This window comes from Canis lupus, chromosome 8 (genome assembly GCF_048164855.1).
Source record: "Canis lupus baileyi chromosome 8, mCanLup2.hap1, whole genome shotgun sequence".
NCBI lineage: Eukaryota > Metazoa > Chordata > Mammalia > Carnivora > Canidae > Canis > Canis lupus.
The window spans coordinates 44,641,794-44,668,088 of NC_132845.1; the positions used below are offsets into that span (position 1 = coordinate 44,641,794).

Here is a 26,295-nt window from a genome sequence, read left to right on the forward strand (position 1 = left end):
GGCCCTGCAGCAGGGCACTCCCCCCAGCCGCCCGATCTAGCAGGTTCCTTATGCCTCGGGTCCAACCTCATAGCAGAGGTAGGAAATTTTCCAGGAGAGGTGGCCTAGCCTGGGGGTGGGGGTGAGGATGGGGGATGCACCAATTTGGGGCTTGCGGTCCTGCCCGGGGTGGCCCGTCGCTTCCCCCTGTGGGCCTCAGGGATGGAGTTTCGTCTCAGGAGTGTGGCTGCCCTGTGCTTAGGTCCGCAGGTCGCGTGGGGATCGGGACGCTGGTGGAACCCAGCTCCTGGGCCGCAGCGAGGAGTGAATGAGTCACGACAAGAACAGGACGGTGCCTGCCCCAACACGGGGACTCCAATCTGAGCGACTTTCATGTTTCCTCCGCGTCCCCTGGGGCTGGTATAATGGCCACCCCACAAATAGTAACCCAGTGGATCGCCTCGTACAGCCCTTGTTAGGGAGGCAAGAGGGGGAGGTGGGGACGATCCCCAAGGCCGTGATGCTCAAAGCCTAGTCCTGGGCCTGCAGCAGGCAACACAGCTGCGCCCTTAGAAACGCGGGGTCTTGGTGCCCACCCCAAGCCCACCCAGCCGCACTCTCCCTTCACAGCACCCCGGGGGCTTCGTGGTGCCCTGGAGTTGGAGGACACAGCCCCGAGGCACCTTCTGGACCTTCGCGCCCCCCTCCAGTCCTGCAGATTCGCATCCAGCGGAACTGTGGCCCCCATGCAAGCCCTGCCTTAGAACCTTTCCTCCTGCTTTTCTGCAGCTGCCTGGGTGCTTGGGTGTGGCGGGGGCTGGGGGGCAGGGGGGTGACATGCTGCCCTGGGCCCCGGCTCTGCTCCACACTCCCTGGGGCTCTCAGATCCTGCTGGCTCCCTGTGCCAGGCCTGGCCACAGCCATCCCCATCATCCCTGTGACCCTGGGACCAGGAACAGGCTTTGTCTTTGAGTCCCCCCACCACCGCCACCCCACCCTTGCCCCTCCTGCCCCTCAGCCCTGCAGATCTGCAGCCAGAGCGGCTCCCTCCTGTGTGACCCCCTCGCTCTGCTTCCCCGCCCTCCAACTCTCTGGGGACTCTCACCACATCTACCTGGCCCTGCCTGTCTCTACCCTGCCCCCACATCTCCTGATCACCGGTCCCCCAAGCCCCTGAGCCCTTCCCTCTGCTGTCCAAAGTCCTGCACCCGCTTGCTGCTGCTGTTTCAAGTCGGCTCCCCTTTGTTCGGGAGTGAGGGCCTCCCAGGGCCTGCTCGTGACCCCCGATCCACCCCTGTGCCTTTCGTTCAGCCTCTTTCCCCTCTGGCTCCAGATCAGGAGGCTGGCTCGCGTGGGCGCATGCAGCTCCTGGCCCACGGCTGGCCTCTTCGTTCATTCATGGATCGACTGCGGAGGCTTCCACGTCCTCCAGAGCCTGAAATGCTTCCTCTCTTGGCCCTGGGCACGCTCTGGCCTTTGACACCCCCGAGCCCTCTCCCATTTCTGACGGTAGTGACCCTGCCCAGCCTCGGAAGTCTGGCTCCAGAGCAGCTGCCCTGGGCCTTCCTTGAGTGCGGTGACGGAGAGCCTACTGTGTGCCTGGTGTGTCGTGTGCAGGGACGGTGTCCTTGCTCCTAGGGTGCTCACGAGTTCCTGGCCCCCGCTGCTGATCAGAGGCATCTCAAGAGCTTTAATGTGACAGCTCAAGGCCTCCTGTTTCATTATCGCAGTGTTTTGATGGTCTGAGGCCACGGCCTGGCCCCTGATCCTGTAGCACTTAGCCCAGTGCTGGGCACATGAGTGTCAGGTCACACTGTGAGGGTCACGGTCACACGGTGGGGCCTTATAGTCCATTTGAATAAACAAATGAATCTCTCTCTCCTCCCCTGGATCTGTTTCTGAGTCATCGCCCTGGGGTCTGGACTCCGTCTCCCCCCTGCTTCCAGATGCTTCTTGAATCTTCTTTTAGGCCAGATGCTACTTGTCAGTGCGTCTCAAGCTTTCACATGCATGAGAATCGCCCAAGATCTTGTCAGCATGCAGACGCGGATGCTCTAGGTCTGGGACGGAGCCCAAGGCTCTGCGTTTTCTAGCGCGATCCGGATGGTGCGCCGGCCCACACTCGGAGCGGCGAAGATTGGCTCTCGCTTCTGGTTTCACCCTAGCATCACTTGGGGGCTTTCGCAAGCTCATGTCTGAGCCCTACCCCAGACCAAGTGGATCATGCAGGGGGGTGAGGTGGGGCCCCGTGTCTCCGGGTGATTTCACGGTGTGGCCACAGCCACCATCCTGGCACCACAAAGCTGCTTTTCAGATCTTGTCCCTTCACTTCCAACCTCACTGTCACCTTCACAGGGGTTCTCAGAAGTTCTCAGAGCAGCCGATCGGTGCCACCTGGGCACGTGTAGAAATGCAGGTACGCAGGTCCTACTCAGAGCCACTGCATCAGAACCGCTAGCAGGGAGGACCATGGCCCTGGAAATGCCTGGCCTTGGCTGCACCCATTAGCTCCGACCTGCCCTCCCTGCCTCCGGCCATGCCCATCCAGTTCATTCTTTATCTGGTTTATCTATGTGCTTCCAGAAACGCCAGTTGTCTAGATGCCTCTTCAGCTTAAAATATTCCTAGGTTCCACATTGCCCTCAAACCTTAGAGGCCCTTTGAGGTCCAAACCCTCCCAGCCTGCCTCATACAACATCCCGTGCCCTCTTCCCACCTGAGCCCAGGAGCATGGAACGAGGGGCGGCCCCCAAAGTCAGAATGTGACTGGTCTCAAAGGACAAAAGTCAGGGAAGGGAGTTCTTTTTTTTTTTTTTTTAATTTTTATTTATTTATGATAGTCACAGAGAGAGAGAGAGGCAGAGACACAGGCAGAGGGAGAAGCAGGCTCCATGCACCGGGAGCCTGATGTGGGATTCGATCCCGGGTCTCCAGGATCGCGCCCTGGGCCAAAGGCAGGCGCTAAACCACTGCGCCACCCAGGGATCCCGGGAAGGGAGTTCTTATTGGACGGGTGCTCTATGCTGCTGACCATTTTTAAAAAAAATTTTTTTATTATTATTTTTATCTATTTATTTATTTATTTGTGATCTGAAAAGAGTGAGTTTTCTGAGTTTCTCTGTGCTAACTAGAAATCCACCTCTGCAGAGCTCCTTATTCCCTTGCTATTGGAAAGTGGTTTTGGGGAAAAACTCTGGCTCCTTTATCTCTTGTTTACATTACCCTTCAAGCTGTTAGCAGGCTTTTTGGGGTCACCCGTGTAGGGAAAAGCCATCCACACAATTTTGCTCCCTCCAACTTCGTTTCTCTATCAGCCGTTAGCTCCGGATGTCTGTAACTTTGTCCGTTCATTGGAATCACCCAGGAGCTTATAAAAATGCTGACATCTGGGAGCTTATAAAAATACCCAGGGGTTCTGTTTTAGTTGGTTTTGGGGGCATTGCTATATTCTTTTTTAAGAACTGCATCCCCACTTCCGATGATCCCAGTGAACAGCCAAGGTTGGGGACTTCTGAATTTGGCCAGACACCTGTTCATTGAGTCCAGAAAGCGTATTTAGTAGGAGATGGAAGGATTATTTTCTTGTTCCTGCGGATTTGGGTGCCTGGGTCCAGCTGCTGGAACCCCAGTGCAGACGCCCGGGATCCCGATCTTGGAGGCCTTCACGCGAGCCCACCCCCAAGGCCACATTCCACCCGTATTGACTCTTTTGATTGTTAAGGACACCTGGCCAGGTGGATACCATCTTGATATCTCAGAGTAACCAGCCAGGGTTTGGAGAGCTTGCTCAAAGCTACCTTTCATCAAGAACGTCAACCTGTGCTAAGTGCTTTACATCCAATTCCTTATCAAGTTATCCCACAGATACTCTCATGGAACAGAAGCTCCAAGAAGCAAAACTGGAGGAGTCAGGTCACACGGCTCTTAGACACAAATAAATCTAGATTTGAGACCCTGTTTATTTATTTATTCATTCAGAGAGAGAGAGAGAGAGAGAGAGAGAGAGGCAGAGACACAGGCAGAGAGAGAAGCAGGCTCCACGCAGGGAGCCCGACGCGGGACTCGATCCGGGGTCTCCAGGATCATGCCCTGGGCTGTAGGCGGCGCTAAACTGCTGTGCCACCGGGGCTGTCCCTGTTTTTTTTTTTTAAATATTATATTTATTTACTCATTAGAGATACAGAGAGAGAGAGAGTGAGAGAGAGGCAGAAGGAGAAGCAGGCTCCATGCAGGGAGCCCGATGTGGGACTTGATCCCGGGACCCCCCAGGATCACACCCTGGGCTGAAGGCAGACGCTCAACCTCTGAGCTGCCGAGGGGTCCCTTGAGATCCCTTTTAAAAATGACTCCACTTTCCCAGACCTCTCTAACCTTCATCTCCAACACCGAGCCAACATTAGGAAAAAAACAACAACAACAAAAAACCCACCCAAACCCGTTAAGCTGAACACAAGGGATCTGCAACTTAGCCGAGGCCACTATTTGTATGCAAATTTCCCCTTATCAGTTGCAGCTATTGGGAGAGATTCTTTTTTTTTTTAATTTATTTTTTATTGGTGTTCAATTTACTAACATACAGAATAACCCCCAGTGCCCGTCACCCATTCACTCCCACCCCCCGCCCTTCTCCCCTTCCACCACCCCTAGTTCGTTTCCCAGAGTTAGCAGTCTTTACGTTCTGTCTCCCTATCGGGAGAGATTCTAATCCTCTCTGAAGCACGCTGTTTGGAGTTGTGCTGGTAAAAATTACTTTATGTAATGAACTCTTAGATCAATTCTTATTGAAATGAGCTGGAATTAGATTTTTGCTCTTCCCATATGTAATGCTTTCAATTCAGTGATGAATTACCGGAGTCAGCAGCTCTCTGACATTTCAATGCGGAGCACACCGGGTTACAGCTTGCTTGTTTGCCGGCCCTTCGTCTGGGGGCGGGATGGGGGGGGAAGCAGACCTACTGGAGTGCATTTTTTAATTTAGTGGGACTGTTTGATAGAGTTTCTTTTTTTTCTTCATTCAGGGGGACATTTGCTGTCTTAACATTTAGATTCATTTGTTTTCACAAATCTCTCTTGGGTCACTGTGTGAATATTAACGATTACGTGCACACACAGATACACGATTCGTGTGACTTAGGGCCGGCCCCACGGCCTCCCTGCACTTTCTCTTTCTTCGTCTTTGAAACGGAAGGATTGCTATTTGCCCACATTCTCTAGATCTTAAGGTGCTAAGAAAAAGATTCGAGACATGTTGGGTTTGGCAAGGTCAGGACCTCTGCTTTCTCAGTGCGATCGGCTCCTTGATGCTTCTCGTGTTCGTGCCCTGCCGTGTAAAGGGAGAGCTCACCCCAACACGCCAGGCCTCTCGCGGGAGGTGTGGGAAGCAGCTCTGATCCAGCTCCTCCTTCAGGGGCCTGCAGAGCTGAGGACGGGCTGCTGGTCCGTGGATCCTTTTCTCCGGCTGTGGACACAGCAAAGGTAGAGAAACACCTGTAATACTTACTACAAAGGTAATTTCTCAGGTGCCCATTCTCTTAGGACTGTATCTTCCTGGTGAAGCGAAGGCTCATCATTCTCTGGTCCCTCTCTCTACCCCGAATCGTTTTTTTTTTTTTTTTTTTCTGACTTAGGAACCCTTTTATCTAATACCTATATGGCTACTCTACCTTTATCTTCTGGCGTTTGCCTGATGTGGCTTTCTCCATCCCTTTACCTTTCATCTTTTTGTGTTTGTCTGTGTTACCTTTTTATTTTTGGTTTTGATTTTTTTTTAAAGGATTTTACTTATTTATTCATGAGAGACACACACAGAGAGGCAGAGACACAGGCAGAGGGAGAAGCAGGCTCCCTGCAGGGAGCCTGATGAGGGACTCGATCCCAGGACCCCAGGGTCACACCCTGGGCCCAGGGCAGACGCTTAACCACTGAACCACTCACGTGTCCCTCCCTGAAAAGTTCTTGTTTTGAAGCTTTATCCCTAATGTGCTGATGTGAGGACCTTGGCCTTGGGAGGGGTTAGTGTCCCTGTGCACGAGGGCCCCCAGGCCTCCCTACCTCCCTCTGCCACATGGGGACACAGGGAGAAGGTGGCCAGCCATGAACAAGGAAACCATATTTATATTTCTAGGAGAGTCTTCTATTTACGCTGGAGATTAGCCGAAAGATTCTCTGCTAGTTCTTGTGAGACAACAATTTAGAGTTAAACACTGACTCTAACAATGCGCCAGGGAGGGAAATACGATACGGCGGTGGGTCTGGACAACCCTACAGGTAGACACTGGGTAGTGGAGGAGGCTGTGGGGCCAGGAGCATCCTCTGCTCCTTTCCTGGAACATTCTTTTTTTTTTTTTCCTGGAACATTCTTGAGTGTGTTATGCTGAAGTGGGTTGGGGAATCCTGTTTCCAAGCAGCCTCAGAACTCCATGAGGAGTCTGGGTATATACACAGAGAGGAATTATTATTATTATCATTATTATTTTATTATTGAGCTTATTGTGCTGAGCTTATTGTGCCCCTGCATTGTTCTATGTGCAGTGGAGGAAGGATGAACAGGCAAAGTGCCTTTTCTCTTGGAGTTCTAGTGGAGGAGCTAGAGTCTCAGGAAGTAAAGAAGTCACAGGGTAGTTTTATTTTTTTAAATATTTATTTATTTATTCATGAAAGACAGAGAGAGAGGCAGAGACACAGGCAGAGGGAGAAGCAGGCTCCCTGCAGGGGGATCCCAGGACCCTGGGATCATGACCTGAGCCAAAGGCAGACGCTCCACCGCTGAGCCACCCAGGTGCCCCCACAGGGTAGTTTTACATGGTGGTTGTGAGGGGTGGGAGAGAAGGACATCTCTGTGAGCTGGAGGTGGAAGGAGGACGGGGAGGAGAAGGATCACTCCTGGCAGAGAGGGGTGAAGGGAGGGGAGGGGATGGCAGTACGGGCCCTGAGGTGGGAAGGCCTCCACCCTTCTCTGCAATTCTTCTTTCTGCAGTTTCGGTGGCCCACAGTCAACCGAGGCCTGGAAGCAGGCGATCCCCGTCCTGGTTGTTGTCAGAAGGTCCGTGGTGGCCTAATGCTACATCAGAGGGTTATGTCACCCCCCTTGCTTGCACCGTGTCATGTCACATGGTCACAAGAAGCAGGGTGAGCATGGGACAGCCAGCTATTTTGAGAGAGAGAGAGAGAGAGAGAGAGAGAGAGAGAGAGACCACATTCACTGTACCGCACTACAGCGTTCTAACTGTCCCATTTTATTATTAGTAATTGTTGTTAATCTCTTACTGTGCCTATTTATAAATTAGACTTTGTTGCACATATGTATGTATAGGAAAAAAACATAGCATGTGCAGGGTTTGGTGCTCTGCATGGTTTCGGGCATCCATTGGCGGGTCTTGGGACTCACCCCCCACAGATAAGGGGGAGGACCACCGTGCTTACAGCCAAGTGGTGAAACAAGACCTGCATGTCTGGTACTGTGTTCACTCTCTGTTGCTTCCTAACATTACCACAATCTTGGCTCAAAACCCCACACACTCACCATCTCGTTGAGGGCCAACAGGTCACAGATCTGACCAGGGCTCAGCTGGGTCCTCTGCTCAGGGTCCCACAAGGCTGCTGTCGGGGTGTCAGCCAGATGGCATTTTCATCACAAGGCTCAACTGGGGAAGGATCCTCTTCCAACCTCATTTAGGTTGTTGGCAGAGCCTGTTTCCTTATGGATGCGTGACCGAAGGCCCTGGCTTGTTGCTGGCTGCTGGCTGGAGGCAGCTCTCAGGTTTTAGAGTTTGAAGTTCTAGAGCCCCCTGCAGCCCTTTGCCATTTGGGCTTCCTCAACACGACTGTCCACCTCATCGAGCCAGCAGGGAGCAGAGACCCAGCCCTTCTTTTAAGGGCTTTCATCTCATCAAGCCAGGCCCACCCAAGAAGATCTAGCTGGTGACGAGCTCCATCTACATCAACTGGTTTGGGACCTTAATCACGGTTGCAAAATCTCTTCACTGTTGCCCTCTTGCACTATTGGCCAAAGCAAGTCCTGCCCATCCTCAAAGGGAGGAGGCTACATGGGATGTGAGCATCATGGGTCAGAGGTCATGGGGCCCATCTACTAATTCTACCTCCCATGGGCACACTATGAGTGAGAATGGCAGCCAAGTGGCAGGGGCTGCTGGTGGCCCTTATCAGTAAGGGCCTTTCTTCCTTATCAGGAAAGATAAGGATCTTTCTATTAATTTATAAATAGGCACAGCTAGGACTTTGTTCAGGAGGCAACATGCCCATTTTCCCAGGCTCCCTTGGGGCTACTACTGGTGCTATGGTAGGGTTCTGGCCAATGACTTGTAACAATCTTTTTTTTTTTTTTTGACTTGTAACAATCTAAGGAAAAGTTATCCATGTCCTGATGGAAAGGGACAGACCCAACTGGCATGCGCTTTTTCTCTTTTGGTTCTTTCCTTTCTTCCTGCCTGGAACTTAGACACAAAGCCTAGAGTTGAAGTCACCATCTTGTGACCATGAGGATGGCAGAGCAGGATGATAGAAGGAGCCTGGGTCTCCATGGGCATTCTGGAACTTCTCTGGGCCACTCTTGGACTTCTTGTCATGTGAGAAAAATCTCTCCCCTTTTGGTAATGCAAATATATTTAAATTTCTGTTATATGGAGCTGAACACAATCCTAACATGCAGCCATATTAGGCAGAAGTCAGGTTGTGGAGGTCCTTGTTGGATGCTTTATGGATTGGGTTTTATTCTTTATCGATATTGGCAAGATGTTGAATCAGGTGCCTGGATTGATTTGTATTTTGGAAAAATCTCCTGGATCCTTAGCAAAGAATGAATGCTGAGATGGCACATGTGTGCAAGGTTGGAAGTAGAGGCTCAGGGAAGCTGAGTAAGTGGCCCAAGGTAACACAGCTAGAGAGGGGCAAAAATAGGATCCAGACTGCATGTTTGTTTGTCTTGACAATACTGTTTTTGGCTGTTGTCTTGGATTTTGATCAAGGTCTCTTGTCTACCTGCTGTTGCTGGAGGAGCCCCCAAGCTACCGCTTTGCTCGATTGATCTTTGGGTGTTTCATTCTCTGAAAAATCTCATGATTTTCACAATCATAAAAGAGAAATTCATTCTGGGGCTGGAAATTTTTTCCAGATCAATCTGGGTCAACCTAATTAAAGCTAATGAAAGAAAGATGTATGTGTGTATGTGTGTGTTTGCATGCATATATGTGTGAGAGAGAACTTCTCTTTCTATTATGATTTGCTCACGATTTCTTTTAGGTCCCTATTGACTAATACCATCCAATACTAAATTACTAAAGCTTGGAAATAAAAATGATTCTGCAGCATAATCAGAACTCTAATCAGCTCTAACTGATGCTGAATGCCAAATGAGCTTGAAATGGGACACCTCCCTTGGATACATTGTCGAATTTCATCCAGGGGTTGCTAAGAGAATCATGCAAAACTTGACACAGTAAGGCAGGGTAGTGGCAAAGCATATTGACTTCAGCTCCCAGTTCCCACTGATTTACAAGGTGACTCTGGTAAAGTCACTTTCCTTCTGTGGTCCTCAGTCTTCCCATCTTTCAATTGGTGCTCCCAACCCAGAACAGAGGTTTCCAGTCCATGATCCCCCAAGTTGCTCCTGAAGAAGGAGCTGCCTCTTTGGATCAACTGAGTCTGGAACTGAAGGTCACTAGAGGACAGGGAAGGAGTTTCCGAAGTAGACACCTACAACCTTGTCCCTGAGAGAGCTCATTTTCTGTCATGGCTCTAGTGTTTTGCTCCAGGGGAAGAGGTGGGAAAAGAGAACAAAGCTCTGTAAGTCACAGAAAAAAGCATCTGCTCTAATTAGATCCATCATGGGTAGCAGGTGGCCCCCCTCCAGTCCTCTTGGGGTGCTGGAAGCTAGCCATATGCTTGCTTCCCATGAGAAAAGTCTCCTTTGCTTTCTAGATCTGTGGGCAAAACTGACTTGGTGAATCAGGGGGAGCTGGGGCAGCTCCTAGAGAAGAGGAACGAGGAAATGATGAAGAGATACAGTGAGAGGGCTAGGAAGAAATTCTCTAGAGCTTGGAAACATTAAATCTGTGTGAAAGGAGCCAGGAGGATGTAGGAGTGGGCTAGATGTGTGGGACAGTCCTCTGTAGGATACCAGCTATGGAGGGTCCTGAAGGTTTCATTCACTTCCTTCATAAATTCAATCTGGTCATGTCAACCCAACACAACCAATCCATCCCAACCCAACCAAACCAATCCAACCCAAACCAACCATCCTATTCTAACCTCACCCAACCCAATCCAATCTGTCCGTCCGTCCATCCATCCATCTATCCATCTATCCATCCATCCACCCACCTACTCTTTAATCTGTCCATCCATCCATCCATCCATCCATCCATCCATCCATCCACCTATCCTTTGTTTCTCCACTCACGCATTCACTTACTCACTGGTCCATCCATTCATGCATTCATTCATTTGGCTGAACCACTTCCTATTTTCCTCTACGCCTTATTCATTTATTATTTCAACCATTCTATAAATATTTGCTAAGAACCTACTATACACCTGGTATGTAGAGGAAAATGAACTCTTTGAGTAGCTCATAGTCCCATGTTATAAACAGATATGCAAGCAAGTCTGAAGAGTGATTGTAACACAGGGAGGGGCAAAGTGCTATTAAGTTTGGAAGAAGGAGGAACAGTTTAGGGAGGTGAATCAGGGGAGACTTCAGCAATATCCAAACTGACTCCTGAAGGAGGAGCTTGAGTTTACTGGCTGGACAACCAGGGAAAAGTTTAATTTTGAAGGGTGTGGTCAGTTTGGGGATCTGAGGTCAGGCTCAGCCTTTGCAGACAGGATCAACTCTACTTCCCTTTTTCCTTCCTCCCAAGGTTCAAAAAAAAGTCTGGATTATTCAACTCAAATTTCTAAGCTATTGAAATTTGGGTCTAATTCAACAACTGATTGCTCTTGTTCAAAACATTGGAGGGGAAAAAACATTCAAGGAAAAAATCATAGAAGCTCATAGCAGGAAGTTACCTTAAGCAAACCTCTCTCTCTGTGTGGCATCTCCAGCAAGTGAGAAGCCAACAGCCATTCACTGTGCTGAGACGCCGTGTGTGTGTGTGTGTGTGTGTGTGTGTGTGTGTGTGTGCTTCTGAGCTAACTCTGCTTCCATCAGACTGTTTCTTAGGGTTTGGTGCTATCTTGCCGAAGGTGTCCCTTTTGTGCTAGCATGTCATATTGTCATCCAGCTCAACTCTTTAGCACATTCAACATTCACCTGTCCACCCACTCATCAATGTTCATTAGCCCTCTTCTGTCTTCCAGGCTTGACACTAGATGCTGAGGGCTGTACCTTGATAGACAACAAACAGAACAGAGTTTGTCCTTAGGGGGCCCACAGTCTAGTGTAAGGGTCAGTAAACTTTTTCTACAAAGGGCCAGAAAATACATATTTTGGGGCTTTGGAGCCCCATGGTCTTGGTCACCACCGTTTCATTCTGCTGTGGTAGTGTCAAAGCAGTCTTAAAGAATAGTAAGAGTAAGCATGGCCGTGTTTCAATAAAACTTTACCAAAACAGATGTGGTCCTCAGCTATAGTTCACTGGCCTCTCATCTAGTGGAGGTGACACACAAGTAACTGGATGATTATAAATTAGTGTGGCAAGCGCTGCCACGAGGTAAACACAGTGTCCTCTGAGAGCACAGAGCTGAGTCTCGGCCCAGGGCAGTGGGGAAGACTGCCTGGAGGAGATGGTGTGTAATCTTAGACTTGGCAGGAGCTGCATGGTGAAGGGCTGAGGGTAAATTTCTTGCAGACCATCTTTAAACTTTGCTGGAACTCTTGAGATGGTTGTGTTTCAACGCCTGCAATGACTTCATGCCTGTTGCCCTGGCCCATTCAATAATATTTTCCATCTTGCTGTGAATCCATGCATGTTGCTTGGAGCACAACTTCCTTGCTCTGTTTTGTGACACACCTACTTCTACTGACCAAGGGTCTTCTTTTATGGGAACAGAAGGCAGTGATTCCCATGTGTACCTGCCAGTGTTTCATTCACAGCCAAACCGTGATTGTATCTGCCTGGAGCTGCACTGGAGTATGGACACAAGGATCTGATTTGCTTAATTCACCATTGCTGTTTCTCTAAAATATCACACGGCCCCTGGCCCGCAATAGGTACCCAATGGAGAGCGGTTGAATGAATGCTAACCACGTGAGCTGTTCTAAAGCTTCGGTGTGCCAGACCAAGATCACTTGAGAATCACAAGGAGTAGTGGAAAGAGTGGAGACTCTAGGTCCTCAAACGTGGAATCTAGTCCCAACAGCACTACATCTCTTGGTGAGATGATCTTATTGAGTGGCCCCTTTCTCATTTCCTGATGGGCCTACTTTATACCTACCTCCCAGGGATTTTGTGCAAGTAAAATAATTAGCAGGCAGCAGGGTCCTCAATAAGAGGTATCTTATTCATAGTTACCAGGCAAGCACCTGGCATGGATCATTCCATGGAGTTGATCACCCAGTCACTACTATAGCTAGGGACTTCTCTAGACTCTCCTGGAGGGTACTATCTTTTTCGCTGTCTCTCTCTCTTTCTTTCTTTCTTTCTTTCTTTCTTTCTTTCTTTCTTTCTTTCTTTCTTTCTTTCTTTCTTTCTTTTTTCTTTCTTTCTTTCTTTCTTTCTTTCTTTCTTTCTTTCTTTCTTTCTTTCTTTCTCTTTCTTTCTTTCTTTCTTTCTTTCTTTCTTTCTTTCTTTCTTTCTTTTCTTTCCTTGACCCCCCCCCCCCAGGATTCTTTCCCCATTTGGGCCCCAGTCATATAAATCTGAACCTCAACATGCAGAGGGAAGCTCAAGCCAGTTCATGATATGTGTTTCCTACAGCATGTGGCATAGGAACTCTGGATGTTGGAGGCCGTAAGGAACTTAGCAAAACCCTGATTTGTCACCATCAGTGGACAAGGAAAAGTCTGAGGCTCAGAGAGGTTAAGTAATGTGCCCCAGGTTCACTCAGAGAGTCTGTAGTAAAGCCTCAACTTGATCTGAGATCTCCCGACTTCCAAACCCTTGTTCCCTTTCCTGCCCTGAGAGGCCAGTGGTTTCCATTTTGTGATTTAGTGACCAAAGCACAAATGCTGTTAAAGTTGAACGTATAGAGACCCACACAGCACTGCTTTCTGCAGTGTTAAATTAAGCCCCTGATTCAGCTCTTCGAGCCCTGATGGCCCCTTGTGAGGATGGGACGTGCATGGACTGCCATTTCCAGAATGGGCTTTTCAGAGCAGTGCTCCTTTGAAGAGCAGCTATGGCCTTGGCCTGGATATTCTTGTGCGGCAAGGTCAGCCTCTCCAACACGAGTTTTGCTGGTGGAGCTGCTTCCCTGCAGGAATGCAGCAGCTCCTGCTATGAACCCAGCCCCAGGACCCTGGGGTCCTCTTGGCCACATCCCCAGTCCTTACTCTGAGATGGGGGAACGCTTTATACTCAGGTCAGTTCTGAGATTTTGGCTTCCTGATGCCTCTTGAGAGGAAGAGGTTTGGGGGCCAGGCTTTCCCGGGTCAAAGCCCGGTTCCACTACTTGTAGCTGAGTGACCCAGGTGAGGCATCTAACCTCTGCCTCTGTCAGATGGAAGCACTTTCCCTGGGCTTGTGGTGAGTCGAAGCCAAGCAGCGCTTATAGTAGCATTCAGCAGACAGTAAATGCTCAATAAGCATCTTTTTTTTTTTTTTCATCTGTTGTTAATAAACAGAGATGCTGGATCTCACCTTGATTTACATCTCAGCTCTGCTTCTCTGGCTCCTTGCCTGTGCGAGTCTGAGTGAGTTACCTGACTACTCTGAGCTACAACATCCTGTCATGATAATAGAGAAACAACACTGGGTACCTTCCGATTCCCGCATATACATCTTTGGGACAAACTGTCCTCCGGGGGCACACGCGTGGCTTCTTCAGCATGAGTTTGGGTTTTTGTACATCAGTTGATGCAAGGCTGTTTTGACATCTGTGTGATGATGCCTCTTGGCAAACATTTCCTCTCCAGGAGGGTCTCCACCTTTGTCTGTGCAGCAGCATTTGTGCCAAGGACTTTAATATTTTATTGCATTTTTGCAATTACTGTACAAAACCAAGCAGAAGAAGTGCTGATCCTACTGGTAAAGGAGCACAAATCTCATAAACTAAATTCAACTGAGCCAGAGAAAGAGAGGAAGAAAAAAAAAAAAGAGATAAAAATCACAGAAGCCACCAGCACAGCAGATCTTTAACTTCAGCTGGAAGATCTCTGGGCTCAGCTTGCTGTCTGCCACTCAGTTGTGAAAGACAAGTATAAAAGGGAAGAACGAGTATGAAAATGCCAGGACTATATGGTCTAAGGCAGCACCAAAAAATGAGGCTTATTTTTTTCTATTTTATTTTTTTAAATTTTATTTTATTTTTTTTTGATTAAAAAAATGAAGTTTAATGAAGCTTGCATACAGAGGTGATCTTTCCCTCCCCCAACAGGAACTGACTGTTCAGTTTTTTTAAAGAAGATTTTATTTACTTATTCATGAGAGACACACAGAGAGAGGCAGAGACACAGGAGAAGCAGGCTCCCTGCAGGGACCCTGATGTGGGACTCGATCCCAGGACCCCGGGATCATGCCCTGAGCCAAAGGGAGATGCTCAACCACTGAGCCACCCAGGCATCCCTGACTGTTCAATGTTTGTATGCATTCACAGCAGTTGCATTCCATATGTAAGTAGGGCTGGTGATCACGTTTGAGGTGAAGGACCCCCCCCTCCGGTGCACAGTATGTAGGGGTCCCCCTTGGCTGTTTGGTGGTCATCCCCATCCTCATCCTCCTTATGCTTGTCCAAAAGATTCAGGGTCCAGTGAGTACAGACTGAAAGCCTGGAACATCAGCCATCACTTAGGTGATTCTGACAGTAATGATGATTTCCCTGACGAGTGTCCCCCTAGCTTCTCCCCCCTGGACTCCCCCAGTCTTGGGGAGCTCCTTGCCTACTCTGCAGCCCATCCTGTTTTTGGGTGTGGCTGAGTGAAGCTACTCTGTGTCAGCCTATGTCTCTGGGACAATTACCTACTCTTTACGGGGCCACAGAATCAATGAGACCTCTTTGCACAGAGTAGGGCACCTGGACAGGCCACCCATCCCTTAAAAACTCATTCTTTCACTCACCTACAAACGTTTCCCAAGCACCTACTTTCGGCTGGCCTCTCAGCTCAGTGTTGGAGGCGTTCCAGGGCCCACGGAGGAGACAGACAATTGTAATCTGGAATGGTAATCACAGGGCAATTTCAATCTGGGAAGGGAGGGAAGCGCCATGGAAGCCCCAAAGAGGCGCCAAGCCCAGCTGGGGGTGGTGGTTACAGAAGGCTTCTTGGAGGAAGGGACATCCGAGGTGAGTTGCAGAGGGTGGGTGGGAGGTGGGGACGGAGAAGAGGAAGGCATTTCTGATGGAATAGAGAGTGTGCACAAACAGATATGTAGCTCAAAAGACTGGGGGTTATGGGTAGAGATGCAGGTTCAGTGTGTGTTTGTGTTTGGAAGGTGTGGGGTGCTGAGGATGGAACCAGTGAGGTTGAAAGGTCTAGGAGAACCTTCATGCCAAGCTAGTTTGGACTTTATTTGGGGGATGTGGAGCTCCTCTGGCAACCCTTCTGGTCACCCTGACTCTGGCATGGGGCCCCCTCCTCTGGGCTAGCGCCCTCCTAGTGGGGTGCAGTTGGTCTCGGCTTTCTGTGTGATGGTTCTGCTGTCCCCACTTCCTTGGCCCCTCCCTCCCTCCATTCCTGCCAGTGGCACGAACTTAGTTTTGGAGCCAAAGACACCAGGGATAAGTCCCAGCTCTGCTGTTTCTAACTTCTGAGCCTCAGCCTGGCTCCTTGACCCCTGGGAACCTCAGTCACCTTGCTTGTAAGGTGGGGACATTTACAGGCAGTTGCGTGTGGCAGGCACTGCTCTAAGCATTTTGCAGGAATTACTCACTGAATCTTTACAGCATGTCTGTGAGTTTGGTACTATTACTACTCCCATTTTATAGATGAGAAGACCGAGGCACGAAGAGACCCAAAGCCTTCGATCTGGTAAGTGGCAGGGCCAGAAGCCACTAGAACCTCTCTGCTAGAGTTGACGTGAAGATGGGAAGAGCTAACACAAGCAAAGTCCTTGATGTGCAGCCTGGCCCAGCAGATACTCAGTAAGTGACAACTGTCATGGTTGCAAGGATGAGGAGAAACATACAGAAGCAGTCCTCAGAGTTCAGCAAATTCTTTCCATCCAGGGAACCCAGGGAAGGCCCACTTCAAGCTGACTCATGAACTCTAGACAATAGCCGATGACAGCTCAAGGCTTCGATGAAAAGATTGGGAGAGCCATTGATTCGAAGCCAGACTTCTTTCTTTCTTCCCCAGTGGATTGACCGACTTCTGAGGGCTCTTGCTGTGGACCTGGAGAGCTAACTGAGCTGTCAGGCATGTTCCCTTTACCTGTCATCATGGTGACGGTGCTGAGGACACCAGACAACCCATAGAGTTCCTCCTGCCCGGTCCCTCCGCTGGAACTCCAGCAGAGTGCTGCAAGGGAACTGAGCTCTCACCAAGGACCGAGTTTGTCGGCCCCTTAGCCTTGTGCTTTCCAGCCTCCAGGCTACAAGGAATGTGTGTGTTACTTCAGCCACATGCTCCAGGGTGTTGAGTCACAGCAGCCCAAGCCAAGACAGGGCACTGCAGACAAGAATCGTGCCACACCTCACTCTTTCAGGGAGCTCCTGGAGGGGCGTCCTCTCCTCTCCCATCACCCCTGACTCACTCTCCCCAATGAGAAAAAGAGGGGCCTTTCCAGTAACTGGGGCTTGACGTCCACGGGCCATGCTGGCAGTGGGGGCAGTGACTGTCCCCGACAGTCAGGGAACGAGAGGCAAAGCAAGAAGCTGGCTTCTTCCATCTCTGGTGCTGACATCTCATGGGCCAGTGGTTCTCCTTGAGGATGTGGGGGGCCTCATCCAATCAGTTGAATGCCTTAAGAGCAAAAAGAGATTTTTTTTTTTTTTCGGAAAAGGGAAAAATCTGCTTTAAGACCATAACATGGAACTCCTGCCTGAGTTTCCAACCTGCTGGCCGGCCCTGCTGGGTCCCTCCAGTTGCTGAGATAATTCCTTGAAATCTCTCTGTCTGTGTGTCTTGTTTTCTCTGTCACTCTCTCTGTCTGTGAATCTATCTATCATCTATATCCACCTAGCTATTATCTATCATCTATAGCTATCTATCATCTATCTATATATATCTCCACCTATCATCTATATTCATCTATTATCATCTATCATTTCTATCAATCTATCAGTCAATCAATCTATCTATCATCTATCTCCACCTATCATCTATATCCACCTATTATCTAGCATCTATCATTTCTACCAATCTATCATCTATCTATTTACCTATCTATCTAATCTTCATCATCATCATCATCATCATCTATGATACCCACCTACCATCTCTTGGTTCTTGCCTCAGTGTGTTCCAGCTGCCATAACAAAATACTGCAGCCTGAGTGACTTACAAACAGAAATGTCTTCCTCACAGTTCGAGAGGCTGGGAGTACACAATCAGGGCACTGACAGAAGTGGTGTCTGGTGAGAGTCGGTGAGCCCACACCCATGGCTCCATTGGTTGTCTCTGTTAGTGTTTTAGAACACTTCTGGGGGCACAGATCCATTTAAGAAAATTATGCAGGACTTGGACTTTCCCTCCAGGAAAATGCACATGCATATAGAACATCTCAGGCGGACTCAGGGATCCAGAGACCCCAGGTTAAAGACCCCCGGCCGGGATGCTGATGGATCCCTGGGCTCTATCCAGTCGACTGCTCTCCTGAACTCCAAACCTACTCAACATCTCGCCTCGGCTGCTTCTTGGAAGGCTCGACCCCAAGTCCAAATCAAGCACTTCATTTTTCTGCCCTACTGTTTGCCAGAGAACGGCACATCACCCTCCCAGGAGAGTGGTCTTGGGTCATCCCTGCATTCCCACCCCCACCCCCACTCCACTCACATCCAAACCATCACCAAGATCCATCAAATCCACATCCACTGCCAGGGCCAATCTTAAGCCACATCACCATCTTCACCCAGATGAACGCATTGGTCTCCTCCTCGGGACCCCGCTTCCAGCCCTGGTCACATCCAATCCGTTCCTTATTTGGAAGCTAGAGTTGAACTTGAAAATGAAGATTTTATTTTATATTTCTCCCACCTTTCTTGAGATACAGTTGGCACATACCATAGTATAAGTTGAAGGTGGTCAGTGTAATGATTTGATACACTTCCGGACTGTAAAGTGATCACCACCATAGCACTTGCTAACACCTCTAGCATGTCATGTAATTACAAACGAATAGGTAAAAAATTTGTTTCTGAACTATGTCTCTCCCCTGATGAAAACATTCTTCAGTGGTTCCACCTTGCCCTTGGGATATTGCAAAGTCAGACGTGGGTTAGGTGACTCTGTAGCTGGCTCTGTGTCTGTCCTCCCACCCTCACTGATGCCACTAACATTTGTTGAGCACTCCTGTGTGCCAGGCTCTGTGCTCCTGGACCTTTGACCTCTCTGTTGCAGAATTAATTATTCTTTCTTCTGGTCTTTACTTCCATATAAAAGATTAGTATCGTGCACATAATTTCACTGACCACATTGAATTATAGTTCTTTATGTACTTTGCTTTTGCACTTGGCTCTATGTATCCTTGTGAACTGGATCCCAATTGTAGTGCCAAGTGCGCAGTGGGTGCTCAGAATGGCTTGTGACATCGAAAGAATGAGTGGTAAAATGAAGATTCAAAACCTGGCTGTTTCAAGGTCCACCTTTATTTATTTATTTATTTTTAAAGATTTTATTTATTTATCCACAAGAGACACACACAGAGAGAGGCAGAGACATAGGCAGAGGGAGAAACAGGCTCCCTGAGGGGAGGCCGATGCAGGACTCAATCCCAGGACCCCGGGGTAACGCCCTGGGCCGAAGGTAGATGCTCAACTGCTGAGCCACCCAGGTGCCCCAAGGACCACCTTTAAATATGGGTTTCTCTTAAGAGCGAAGTTGGGTTTTGACTTTGAGATGGCAGTTTTTAAATTTCTTCTTCTTCTTCTTCTTCTTCTTCTTCTTCTTCTTCTTCTTCTTCTTCTTCTTCTTCTTCTTCTTCTCCTTCTTCTTCTTCTTCTTCTTCTTCAAAAGGCTCTGGGTCTTGAAACATCTATAAGGAGAATTTGGGTTTAACAAAATTGATTTGCTGAATGGCTATAATCATTATAACCAGATATATAGTTCCCTGCAAAAGATGATGCCTGAGGACAGAAGTTAGCCCTTGCTCATATCAGAGATTTAGGGGAAATTTAAAGTAAAAGGATCATTTTGGATAAAATATGTAATAATGATGCATAAAAAGTGATAGAATATAAATGTGAAGAAGCTGGGGTTTATGTTATGCTTGGAGAAAAAAGGAAAAGAAAGAAAAAAGGAGAACCCAAGATTAAGTCTGTAAATGGATGGAGCGCTTGCCTTGAAAATACCCTCTCTCTCACCAGTGACTGACATCTACTCTGTGCCGGATACTAAGTCAAGCACTTACACACATGATCACCTTTAATCCTGACAAATCCCGTTTTACAAGGGAGGACATTCAAGTTCCGTGTATTTAGGTAATCAGCCCCAAGCTCAGGGAGCTAGGAAGCAGAAGAGGCAGGATTCGAATCCGATCTTCCTGATATCAAAGCTGTCGGCCTAAGGATGGAGCACAGACATTACTTCCCTAAAGGGAGTCCACGTGCCGACTCCACAAATAGTCCCAGCTGCTGGCCCCCAGCTCTTTTTTTTTTTTTTAAAGATTTATTTACTTATGATAGACAGAGAGAGAGAGAGAGAGGCAGAGACACAGGCAGAGGGAGAAGCAGGCTCCATGCCGGGAGCCTGACATGGGAGTCGATCCCGGGACTCCAGGATCTCGCCCTGGGCCAAAGGCAGGCGCTAAACCACTGAGCCACCCAGGGATCCCCGGCCCCGGCTCTTTAACCCCAGCGGCAGGACTGGCCCCGGGATCCTGGGAAGGCTGAGCTTCCTTGCCAAGTTCGAAGGATCAACTGGCAGATTCTTGGTAGGATCTGCAGGTGAAATGGTTTAGCTCTGAGGACAAATCCTGTTGGAGAAAATCCACTCCCAGGAGGGGTAGGATTGCTCGCTGTCCGCCTGGGGTTGATGACGGTGAGTGTGTGTAAGCACGCAAGAGTGAGGGTTATTTGCACGGGTGTGTAAACCCGTGTGCACTTGCACAAGGGGGCGTGCATGTCTCTCTGTGAATATCTATGTGTCTCCATGTGTATACTTTCGTGTGTGTCTTGGTGTTGCACGTCTCAGGATCATTTATGCCTCTGCATGTGTGCGCGTGCGTGTGCTCACGTGTGCCTGCATGTACAGACTTGTGGTTGACGTGTCAGTAAGTGCAGGCGTGTGTTGCTGTGTAGCCAGCAGGTGGATCTCAGTATGTTTACCAGTGTGACGCCCGTGTGAGCGCCCGCCTCTAACCCTGTGTGTATATTGTGAGTGTGTGTGCACGTGTAGAAAGACTTACAACAAGGAGGCGATGTGTATATAGATACCTCTGACTTCCTGCCAACCTATTTAACAGGTTTTGGAGAGTGTCTGTTTACCTCTTATTGGAACTGCACTGCAATTTCATTTTCCATTTGATCAAATGGGTTTTGTTTATCTTCCATAAATCTCGCTTTGGCAACTCCAGCTCTGCTGATTCCCACATCTCTCATGGTTCTCAACATTGGAGTGTCTTTTACGAGGTTTAATATTCCGCTGCAGCTTTCATGGGGTGTTCATTTCCTTCTGGGTTATGGCCCTGTTTGGTTGGCCTGGACATTAGGAGTCTGGCTTCAGTAGCTGATGAGCAGACCTGTCCTGTTACCTCTCCTGAAGTATAGAGATGACCTTGGGCTTTGGCAGATTTGGCATCATTGGAGGCAGCATGATATGAGGCACATATATGGGGTCTGAATTCAATGAAGCTATTTTCAATTCTGGCTCAGGAACTTACCAGATGAGTGACTTTGGGCAAGCTCCTTTTGTTTCCTCTCTGCAATGAAACCTCTTGTAAGAAGGAGAATTACACATTCCCAGTTGCAAGGAGCAGCATCATGTATTCAAAACACTGTTTACTTTGTCAGTGTATGGGATAGACATTGCTAGGCAACAAACCATTTCAAAGCTGGTGGTGGTGGTACTGGGGTGTCTGCTGGGCAGAGATCCTCCTCCCAGTGGGGCTCCCTCACATGCTGGTGGTCAGCTGAGTATTTGCTTGGTGGCATTTTTTCCCAGAGAGGTTGGCTTGCTGATGGCTGAGGTGGTCTCTGGATTTCCTTTCCACGTGGTCTCGGCCTCCAGAGGGCTCGCCTGCCTGTGTTCAGGGGGGAGGCGAGGGCCCCAAGACCTGCAGCCTGAATCAGCTTGGATCCACTGCATTCTACTGGCAGTTCAGGTGAAGGCCTTGAGACTACGGGGAAAGAGCCTCTACCCCTTGACAAGAGAAGCCGCAGAGTCACATTGGAAAGTTTTGGAGGCAGGGAGGCTGTCACTGGGCAATCAATGCAATCCACCTACTGCAACGGGCACTCAGCGTTGAACCGCCTGGAAGCGAGGAGGCATTCCATGAATATTAATTAACGGCGCTTGGGGTAACCTGTATAAATCCGAATGTGCGTGTGTGTGTGTGTGTGTGTGTGTGTGCGTGTCTGTGTGTCTGTGTGTGTGGTCTAGTCTCAGCACAGATGTGCATTAAGAGAAATTGCACTAAGGGAATTTCTGGATGGAAGACCAGAAATTTTAATAGAGAAAAAAAACCCTCTTTCCTTGGTCTTTTAAAAATCTTTGGGGTGCCTGGGTGGCTCAGGCAGTTAAGCAACTGGCTCTTGATTTCAGCTCGGGTCACGATCTCAGGGTCCTGGGATTGAGCCCCATGTTGGGTTCCGTACTCAGTGGGCATTCTGCTTGAGGATCCTCTCCCTCCCTCTGCCTCTCCCCTTTCTCCTGCTCTTGCTATCTCTTTCAAATAAATAAACAAATCTTTTTTTTAAGGTTTTTTAAAAAAGATTTTATCTATTTATTCATGAGAGACATGGAGTGAGAGGCAGAGACACAGGCAGAGGGAGAAGCAGGCTCCCTGCAGGGAGCCTGATGTGGGACTTGATCCGGGTCTCCAGGATCATACCTGGAGCCAAAGGCAGATGCTCAACCGCTGAGCCACCCAGGCATCCCAATAAACAAATCTTTAAAAAAGAAATCTTCATGAGCACCTCTCTCAAATCTCTGTCTAAAACCCTGCCCTGGCATCTGGGATCACATCTCATCCTCTCTCCGTCCGTGCTCTTAATTTCTGAAACCCTGACACACAGCTCAGGTAATTTTTGTCCTCTCCACTCTTGTCTCTGTCTCTGTTCTTTCCCTGTGGGTCAACTCCACCTTTCTGCCCTTTCAACAGAGGAATAGAGTAGGATCCAGGAACTGATCCTGGAGAAACGATCTCACTCTCTACAAATGGTCCAAAAGGAGGGAGAAGGGAAGAGGAAAGAGATAAAAAATACTGATAATAATTTCGTACTATTTTAATTTCTGCCAATGAAGTATCATTTAATTAATTAATTAATTAATTAATTTTTAAAGATTTTATTTATTTATTCATGAGAGACACAGAGAGAGGCAGAGACACAGGCAAAGGGAGAGGCAGGTCCATGCAGGGAACCTGGTGTGGGACTCAAACCCGGGGCCCCGGGATCACGTCCTGAGCCAAAAGCAGATGCTCAACCGCTGAACCACCCAGACATCCCTACTTTTTCTTTTTTTAAATAATATTTATTTATTTGAGAGAGAGAGGGAGCAGAGTGAGAGAACATGCCTGAGGAAGAGGGCAGAGGCAGAGGGAGAAGCAGGCTCTTTGGTTTGCAGCATGGGGCTCAATCCCAGGACCCCGAGATCATGACCTGAGTCAAAGGCAGACGTCTAACTGACTGGGCCACCCAGGCGCCCCAAGTATTGTTATATTTAAAACATCCTTATACTCACTGCTCCAGGCTATTTCTCCAGCCCCTTCTCTCTTTCCAGCTTGGTTGTTTTTGTCTACAGAAGAGTCTGCTGGCGGGTCAGTTCCCTGGGATCTAACATCAGGCACTGGGGTAAGCGTTCCCCAGAATGGTCAATGAGAAGGGTGGGAGAGGTGATGCCTCCAGGTTGTAGGCTGCTCACGGGGGTCCATTTCCTCCTTCCAGAAGGAGTATTCCTTCTCCATCACGTGGGAGCCCCCGGGCTCTCGACCACCTGGAGACAGTAAAGCATCACCTCGAGCATGAAATATTACCCCTGAATCTCTCCCCAACATGGTCCCGCCTCATCCTCTCCCAGCCCCTACTCTGCTCTGGTTCCTCTGACCTTTCCCATCTGCTCCAGACATTTGTGGCCTTTTGATTTCCCTATTTCCCGCTGTTCTGCTGCACCCACACCTTCGGCTTGTTTCTTTCCTTCCCGCGTGGTAGGCATTGAGATGCGCCCTGGTATCTCATTTTTTCAGAATGATGAGAATAAAAAATATAGTTGGTGCCCACTCCTCTGGGCCCTGGGCTACACGCTTTGCTTGCATTATTAATCTTTCTCTTCCTGCAGCCCTGAGAAGGAGGCACCTTAGCCGTTCCCATGGTATGGGCAAGGGGGGGTGAAGTCACCTGTCCAAGGTCACTGAGCCAGCCCAGCTGGGATTCAAACCCCTGTCAGCCAGACTTACAGTCCATGCTCGAGGAACTCTGATAAACTGTGCCCGCTACCCACGATGACCCCCTCATCCCAGTTCTCTGTGGGAATTCTCTGGCTTTTAAACAGAAAGCCCTCCATCCTAGGAAATCACTCTGTCTTCGGCAAAGTGGGATGGTTATTCTACTCCAGCCGGAGACTCCTTGCCTGGGGCAGGCCTGGCCCCGCATCTAAGACCCCTCCTGCTTCCCTAGTCCCGATCGCTGGGAAGAGGAGGTTCCCATGCCCAGCTGTATCTCTTACTTCCCCTCCAATTCTGGATGCCTGACCTCCTTTACTGCTTGTTTCTGTCTATGCAGCCTTCTGTGCTGTCAACATCTGGTTTGTTCCACTTTGGCAATGCACAAGGCACCACAGGCTGCCTCCCCTGGGATTCCCTGGAGGCCTCCTTGAGCTCCCTAGTGATGAAACGAAGTAAGAATCCAAAATGGTTTGCAGAATCTTGGGAAGCTTGCTGTGTTGTTGATGCCCTCCCAGTCGCACCAGGGGTTGACATCTGTGACATCTTCCAGAAGTCCCCCGCACCACCCTCTACCCCAACCATCCCAATAAACCACAGCTATGAATAGGAAAGAAGGGAAAAAACAAATATCCAAAGGACCACCTCCCACCCACCCACCCGCACCCAATTAAACCTGTTCACCCTTAAGGATCTTATCTTCTTTTTATACATTTCGAGATTCTTAAAATAGGATGCTCCCGACAATTAGCACTCACGCACACCCAGGCGAACCAAGGACGACGAAGCTCAAGCCTCCAGAGCTACGGCTCAGAACCTGGTTCTCTCCCACATGCAGCATGGATGGCTGCCTGGTGTGGATCTGGAGAATGCCAAGGACGAGAAAAAAGGACGTCAGATGTCCCCAAGTGCCGCCTTAGCCACTGCAAAGACACAAAAGAACAAATCTATCAGAAACGCAAAGCCAGACAGGTCTGCTGCAGAGAAGCCATACAATGTGCCCTGTTCCAGGTGAGCAACTCTCCTCTCCAGCTTCTGCGAGCTCAACCTCCGAGGGATTTTGAAGATGCCCAGCAGAGCATGGGGGTGGGTGGTGGGTGGGCTGGGTGTGTGCAGGTGGGGGTTGTGGGGGAAGGACCCCTGTCTTGTGTATCAACCACAGCAATGATTTCTCTGCACACAACGTTCTTAACAAAGACATCTGGGAGACCAAGAGGTAGAGCCACCCCGAACCAATGTGACATGGGCCCTCAGATTGCTCAAAGTTGAATAGTAAACAAAACCCTCCGTGCCCCATGTTGCTGGAGGTTGATGTGCATTTGTGACATAGAACAACGACAGGAGTCAAATCAATATTCACCTGGAGAAACGGATGAGGAATGAGTAGTTCCATACCTAGCCAAGCGTGCCCAGCTCTCCAGGGGGGTAGAAACGAAGGCTCTCCTCAGTCCTCTGTGCCATGCATGCCCCAAAGAGCACCTAACAGCTCCCCAGGGTTAACTCTGGAATAAATAAGACCTTTGGCAATTGCAATACGGTGAGAATTTCCACTGGATCAAGTTAATGGGGTTTTAAAAGTACTTTGTGGTCATGATTAGGTCCACATTGGGAAAATAGTGGCAAAAAAAATCTGGCAAAAGATGCTTTTCAAAATTAATGCAAAGTAATACTGGGAAGAGATTTCTGGAAATGGCCATGGTGTTGGGTGGACTTTCCATCATGCCAATTATGAGTATGGTTAACATCAAGAGTAATCAATCGGGACCGGCAGCCAACGGGAATCCAAGGAGCTGACTGGTCACGGAGCCCAGGGAGCTGGGGGAGTGCTGGCCTTACGCAGCACGTCAGCTTACTGCCCCATCTTGCTCACTTGCAGGAAAGATGGGGACAGCGCGTGCCTCCTGTCCCCCATTCAGAGTCAGAGTCACAGTCTCCAGGTGGGTGGGAAGCTAGAGGTTGGCAACCCTGCTCCTTCCCAGCATGGCTGCCCATTGGAAGTCCTTGGGAGATTTAAAAAATGCATTCTCAGAAATGCCTTCAGATGCCCCGAGTCACTGTCTTCGGGGTTGGGGTCCAGCAATCCGTGTGTGAAAAAAAAAATCACTATGTCAAAATAGCTACTACCTGGGGAGTGTGTGTGTGGATTACGTGTACCGCATTTAAGGAAACAATCTAGGTGATTCTGTAGCAGGAGCAGGTCTTTGGAGATACGGGGCCAGTCTCTTTTACAACTAAGGAAACCAAGTCCCCAGAGAAAAGGATTTGCTTAACATCACCTGCCACAAAGCCATAGCTACAGGCTTGTGTCTTAACTCAAAGTGAAGCCCTTCGGGTGTAGGCCAGGCCACACAGCTCATGCCGTAGCTCCGAAAACTTCTGGGAACTTACCCCCCTCCCCATGAAGGGCTTGAAACACATCCATGGAGGAGCTGGCTTATTTGGCAGGATAAAAGGCAGGTGTTACCAAGTCTGAGAGTCATTCTGCTGGATCATTTCCCCCCAGAAGCCC

At 49.1% G+C, this 26,295-nt stretch overlaps 1 long non-coding RNA gene across 1 annotated transcript; it reads right to left on the reverse strand.

Annotated features, from left to right (window-relative positions):
* Positions 1–20,456: 20,456 nt before the first annotated feature.
* Positions 20,457–24,758, reverse strand: LOC140638425 (uncharacterized). Its single transcript, XR_012035467.1, has 3 exons — positions 24,545–24,758; positions 23,090–23,341; positions 20,457–21,658 (listed from the first exon to the last, which is right to left on the reverse strand). It is a non-coding gene; the product is annotated as an uncharacterized lncRNA (long non-coding RNA).
* Between the last annotated feature and the right edge of the window lie 1,537 nt (positions 24,759–26,295).